A 7,447-nucleotide genomic window follows, 5' to 3' on the forward strand; every position below is an offset into this window, starting at 1 on the left:
TTTTTTTCATCCCATAGAGGATGCAGTTCAGGATTTTGTAGTGCATTTAGTTTTCCACTTTTTGGGGACACTTTAAACTGATATAGTTTTTTTAGCCTTTCTTTGTTCCTCATAATATTGATATTTATTTATTTTGTAGTGTGTCTTTCAATTTAGGTTTGTCTGAGGTTTTTCTTTTGGTTAGATGCAGGTTATGCAGCCCATTGGTATATTAAAAAAGCGATAGTATGTTTTCATAATGTTCAGAGGTGCATGATATTATTTGGCATTTTCTGGTGATGTTACATTTGATGATCTGGTCAAGGTTTTGTGTTGTATTTTGTTCTTGTTGTGGACTTCTATTTACTATTTTATCTATTAAAAATAACATGCAATCTGTACTGACACACTTTCAGACTACCCAAATTTCTAACTTTCAGTCAAATCAAACAACTCCCTTGCCTCCAATTTAGCATCTACTGATGATTCTTAAATAAGTTCATCTTTAGTATGATGGGTGCAATATGGGAATTTTCCAACTCCAGCATACATTTTATCAGCAAATGGTTAAAATTCTGTCATAAAGACTCCTCTCTTCTTCAACATTTGTTTATCGATTGTGCTTGTTTATTTATTATTTATTTTTTGATGCTGTTATCTATTCACTGTAAATATAAACTCATGAATTCCCATTTTAATCAATGATTTGCAACTCAGTTAGTTTTGTAGGTAAGCAATGCATTATGCTTCATGTGTTTCTCTGCAAAAATAATCAGATTAGTGTATGTTTATTTAATGCTTTTCTTTTTTAGATAATACGTAATATGTCACATACTACATATTATTTTACAATTTACAAATGTCTTGCCAAGCTTCCCATATGCATCCTGGACATCTTCGATGTCTTTATGGAGTACTTCATCGTATGCGCACATCACAGTCTCCTATGTTTGAGCCTTGAGGCAGTTATCAATATTTCGAAATCACAAATAAACTTACGCATATGCATTTTCATACTTTTGAAGGTGTATATTCAGGGTAAATTCCTAGAAGTAGAACTGGTGGGTCACAGGTAAATGCATGTGTAACTATGCTTATATTGCCAAGTTTAGTTCCCGAGGGACTTTATCAACTTGCATCCTTAGCAATAATACATGAGTTCAAAATAGGATTTCCCCAAAGCCTTGCCACAAAAGTGTATTGTTAAACTTTTACATTTTCACTACTTCCTCTTCAAATATTTTCTATTTTCTTAGTTATTTTTCTATGATTAATTTTCCATATAACTTTAGAATGAAATAATACACCTCCAGAAAATCTTGTTGGCATGGTTACTGAAATTACATTAATTTTTCAAATTAATTTATCAATAATTGATATGATGATGATATTGAGACAACCTATTAAAGAACAAGAGATGACTTTCCATTTGTTCACATCCACTTTTGTATATTTTCAGAAATACATTTTAAGTTTTTTAAAGTCAAGTTTATTAAAATTTTCTTTTGCTAAAACTTTCTTGTTAAATTTAGTGCTAATACTTAACCTTGTGCCTGACTTAATGGAAATGGCTTTGGTGATTTCCCATTAAGTAAGATGCTGGCTTTAGGGCAGACACACACACAGTTGTGCTGACATGCACAGTATGGCATATATGCCGTTTTATTTAATATATATATATGTATATAATGCCCACACACTTCTCCATATGTTAAAGAAATGCCTCCATTGCTATATTCGTGAATGTTTTCTTAAGAAAGTTTGTTGAATTTTGTTAAAGACTTTTTCAGCATTTATGGGATAAACATAGCCCCTCCTTAGGTCTAATGATATGGTGAACTATGCAAAGAGAGTTTCTCATATTGAAACTTTTGGACATTACTGTTGTATTTCATGATTGGTCATGATGTACTCATAATATTCAATTGAAATTTATTTACATTGTATTTTATTTAGAATTACAATTTTTGCAACAATATTTATGAGAGTTATTCAGCTGAAATTTCCTTTTGAGGGGGTTATCTTTATCAGATATAGATATCAACATTATATTTAATTTTTCAAATGAATTTGACAGTTTATTTTCTATTACTTGAAGCAGTTTATATGGCATTGAAACTATTTGCTTCACCTTTTGGTAGAATACTCACTCTTGTGACACCAACTCAGGCTACTGTCTTTATTATTTTCTCTTTTTTAAATAAAAATTGAGTTATTTAAGCTTTCTGTCACTACGGGGATCCATTTTGATAAGTGAGATATTTTTTAAGACATCACTCATTTTAAGTAAAATTTCAAATTAATTTGTACAGAGGTGTGGTACAATGGTTTAAAAGTTTTTAAATTTAAGTTTTCTATATTGATAGTTATACCCTCCTTTGCATTTACTAATTTTTATACTTGTGTTTTATCCTCTCTTCTTGACTAAACTAAATGATAATTTATTCATTTTGTAATTTTTTAATGAATGAATCTTAATATGCTATCTGTCATTATCCACCTAATTGGTTTCTGTTTTTACCTTTACTATTTTCTTTCTTGTGTTTTATTTTGGTTTATTTATATTTGCTCATTTTCTAGCTCCTAAAGAATTTAAATTCATTTATTTTATATTAGTGTATGTTTATTATCATGCATTTTTAAGGCTATGACTTTTTCTCTGGTTACTACTTTAAAGTCATCTAACATGATGTATAGTGTTTTTATCCCTATAATGTTAGAAATACATCCCTGTATGTTAGAAATTCTGTTACTTCTGTTTATATTTACCCTCTATATTAGCTTGTTCTTGCACTGGAATAAAGAAATACTTGAGCAATCTCAAAATAATTTGTAAAGAAAAGAGGTTTGACTGGCTCATGGTTCTGCAGGCTGTACAGGAAGCATGGTGACATCTGCTCGGCTTCTGGGGAGGCCTCAGAAAACTTACAATCATCATGGCTGAAGGTAAAGGGAGAGGAGGCATGTCACACGACCAGAGCAGGAGCAAAAGACAGAGTGAAAGAGGAGGTGCCACATGCTTTTAAACAGCCAGCTCTCACGACAACTCACTATCACAAGAACAGCACCGAGGGTATGGCGCTAAACTGTTCATGAGAAACTCACTCCCATGATTCAGTCACCTCCCAATCAGCCCCACCTCCAACATTGGGGATTACAATTCAACACGAGATTTGGGTGGGGGCACAGGTCCAAACGACATCATCCTCTCATCCAAGAGTTTCTTAATAACATTTTAAAATTGATTCCTAGGTGAAAGTAATTTTTAATATCTAAGTTCATTGAATTTTAATCAAAGAATATTGCCTATAAGATTTTAACTTTCTGCAACTTATGTGTTGATATTTCTTAGTGATCTAGCATATGATCTGTTTTGTGACAGTTTCATGCGCACCTGGAAAAAAAGAAGAATTTGTTTTTTCATTCTGTTAACTGATTTCAAAACGTTTATTGGGTCTCAATTTTCTGCCAATGCCTAGTTTAGACTGTAAGGATACAGAAGAAAACAAAATAAGTGAAATTTATTTTCTTATGGCACATATTTTATCAGGAAAATATAGACCATGCACAACAGAAGAGGATTTTAGTAACACAGTAGAGGTTAAGGCAATGGGGAGAGGTGTATACATAAGGTAGTCAGTGAGAGGCTTTGTGTTTATGTAATATTTGAACAGAGACTTGAAGAAGTGAGAGAGCAAACCATGGGGATGTTTATGAAGAGAGTCCAAGGCATTGGCAAGAGAGTGTGCAAAGTTCTTGAGTGAGGAGTGTTCCCATTTGAGAAACAAGAAAGAGGCTACTGTAGCCGGTGGGCTACAGAGAGACAGTGGTAGGAGAAGAGATTGCAGAGGCAGCCAAGAAACGGTATAAACTGTATATGCTGCAACAAAGAACAAAACACACAAAAGCCATTCTGTATCTGTTACATTTCTAGGAGATCAAAATATGCCACCCTGAAATATGCTATTTTGCTGAAGGCAATTGAGATTCAACAAAGGCAAAAATAAGCTTTCCCAGCGCTTCCTTTTTCTGCCTAAAAGAAGACACTTCAGAGAAGTGAGGACTTCCATCTATGTTCTCTCAGGGCAAGTTTCACAGCCAGGAAGAAGATAGAAAGTCGGCACCATGATGAACCTGCCCCCCAAAATCTTACTTTATTTGTTTTCCCCATATATTTACCTTTTTATAGTTTGCTTTCCCTAAAAACCTAAATTCCTTTCCCTTTGTCTTGTTACAAGTGACAAGTGGCTCAAACATAACAGAAGTTTATTTTTCTTTCTCCTAAGAGTCCAGACGTAGTCAGGTGTTTCCAATGTCTAGTCAGCTCCTAATGGCAGATTCATCTGAGACCTGTGTTCCTTCTATCTGGTTGCTTCATTATTTCTTAAACTCCTGCTCTCATTTCTTGATCAAAGCAGGGATCACCAAGTCTACATTCCAATGTTTTAGCCTACTGAGAAGGGAGGAAGAGAAGATGTAGCGGCAAAGACATTTCTGTTTTAAAGTCCATGACCTGAAATGTCAGTCGCAGTGTACTCCTACACAGCTTGGCTAAATTTACGGGCAGTTCCTCCTAGCCTCACAGCACACTGGGAAATGCAATCCCAGGTAGGAGGTGCATGGGCCAGGCAGAACCTTCAAGGGTTCTATTACTAAAAAGATCACCTAAAAGTAGGTCCTAGAAAACAAAAAAAGCACAGTCTGACAGAGGCCAGTTGATTTAGATCTCTGTAGACTCTTGTAAGACATTTATTATTAGTATTATTACTATTATTATTATTATTATTTTTTGAGACGGAGTCTCGCTCTGTCGCCCAGGCTGGAGTGCAGTGGCCGGATCTCAGCTCACTGCAAGCTCCGCCTCCCGGGTTCACGCCATTCTCCTGCCTCAGCCTCCGGTGTAGCTGGGACTACAGACGCCCGCCACCTCGCCCGGCTAGTTTTTTGTATATTTTTAGTAGAGACGGGGTTTCACCGTGTTAGCCAGGATGATCTCCATCTCCTGACCTCGTGATCCGCCCGTCTCGGCCTCCCAAAGTGCTGGGATTACAGGCTTGAGCTACCGCCCCCGGCCCGTAAGACGTTCATTTTAAACAATGAGTGGGATGCAAAATCTTTATAAGATTTGAGCAAAGGAGTTATAGCATCAGACTGTCGTTTAAGAAAATTACTTTTGCTGATTATCACATCTTCACTATGCTCAAATACCACTCATATATTTGTAATGCTTCCTTTCACATTCGAAGTGTGATTTTTATATAAGTGGTTCTGTTTCAAGAATATCTTTTCTGCTCATCAACCTGGAGCCTCTTTTACAGTTTCCACTTTTAATTATTGCAGTTCCATACAGAGGGATTATAATATGCAGGGATGGAAAACACAAAACAGAAATACCTCTACCTTCTATCCTCCTAGGTTCTCCAGCTGAGAACAGGCACAAGGCAGGTTAACAAGAGAAAAATAAAGTTTCTTAACATGATGCAACACATAGCACACAGGAGAAACCTCAGTGAACGGTAGTTCAGAGGGGTTGTTAGAACCTGGGACTTAGGGAGCGACTTAGCAAAGAACAATACGTTTATAGAGAAGTGACGAGACAAAGGAAAAGGAGTTTAGGTTTTTAGAGAAAGCAAACTTTGAAAGGTAAATATACGGGGAAAACAAATAAAGTAAGATTTTGGGGGGCAGGTCCATCATGGTACCGACTTTGCATCTTCTTCGTGGCTGTGAAACTTGCCCTGAGAGAGTATGCATGAAAGTCCTCACTTCTCTGAAGTGTCTGCTTTTCGGCAGAGAAGGGAAGCGCTGGGAAAGCTTATTTTTGCCTTTGTTGAATCTCAATTGCCTTCAGCAAAATAGCATATTTCGGGGTGGCATATTCTGATCTCCTACAAATGTAATAGATACAGAATGGCTTCTGGAGTAGGGTATCTGTGTTTAAATATCAGAAAAGCCCCTTTCTAGTGTGAGACTTTTCTGTGCCTTAATTTCCTTATCTGCTTTGAAGATCTTTGTGACGAATTGATACATTAATGTGTTACATAGTTAAATAGCTACTGGCACATAATAAACCCTGTAAAACTAGTAGAAGTTAATTTTCCTGTTCTACCATATTTTAATAATTTCCATTTATTTTTTTAACTTAAATTTTAGTATTTTCACATTTTTTTCTTTAAGACTTTCATTTTCTTATTATTTTAAAATTTTAATATGCTTTCTTAAATATTTTATTGTGAAAATTTAGTTTGTAAAATTTTTAGCATTGCCATATTCAGACAAAGATATAATCACTCATCGGACCAAATTTACAGTTCTTTTAAAAATATTTTTAAAATAAAATTTACTAGTTTTAATCATATACTTTTCACATATTCATTGCTAGGTTTTCAACAGAGTTTTTCAACTCGTTTTTATAATTTTTTTTTGTCTGCCTTCCTAAAAGCCACATGTGAAATTGAATTTGAATGTGTTTATGTGAACTGTTTACATTTATATATATTTTCCAAGGACACCTCTATGACTTTCATGGACTTATCAAGACAAACTCCAAATTTATGAATATTTTATTTCAAGTATTTTATATTACACTTTCTCCTATGAAATCTCACAGTAGGCTGTGTTTTACAATAGAAACGGCTGTGTGTTCTTTCTAATGCTATTGCCTTGAATTCAATTTGGCCTGAAAACAAGTAAATCAACCAAGAAACAAAGCAACCAAAACTCTGATATGATTTTCCTGTGCCTGATAAAGTTTGCCATGTCAAAGTGCAAAAATTTCACATTAATGTATAATCTACATGCTAAATTTTAAAGACAAAACAAGTTTCCTTTCTTATCCCCTCAGTATAGATGACAGAATGAACCATAAACTTAAAAAGGGCAGCCTTAGTCAATGTGCAGGCCCACAGGGGTGTGTGTGTGTGTGTGTGTGTGTGTGTGTGTGATATTTAATATTAAATATTTCTGAGACGCTGCTTCCATTATCATTTAGACTTAAACTTTAGTCCCAGGAGTTCTTCAGTTTAGCCCTGTTTGTGAATCTCCAAGACACATATCTTTCTTCATTGCTGTTTTTCAATCTCAGTTGATTGATAGTTACTGATTGCTTCCTAGGGAATAGAAGGCAGCCCCAAGAGATAAATGTACTCATGGCTTAAATTCTTATACCACATCATTATGATCAATGTCTTCTTTGATCGATTGAATGGCTAGGCAAATGAAGCGGCAATTGACCTCAACACACTGTAATTTCAATGGTGCGTTGCCCCTCTCAAGACTAATTTTTCTTTAAAATAAAGTGCTTGCTACAACATTTTCATGATTACAAAACATTATTCTAATTATACAAATTATCCTTGTTGTCACAAGCCTCATCCCCATAACTTAGCAACGTGCATCACACAAAAGAAAGGAATTTAATATCTAAAATGCGTTCATACTTTTTACCCATTCCTCAGACTTTAGCATA

Source organism: Mandrillus leucophaeus, unplaced genomic scaffold (genome assembly GCF_000951045.1).
Source record: "Mandrillus leucophaeus isolate KB7577 unplaced genomic scaffold, Mleu.le_1.0 Scaffold540, whole genome shotgun sequence".
Taxonomy (NCBI): domain Eukaryota; kingdom Metazoa; phylum Chordata; class Mammalia; order Primates; family Cercopithecidae; genus Mandrillus; species Mandrillus leucophaeus.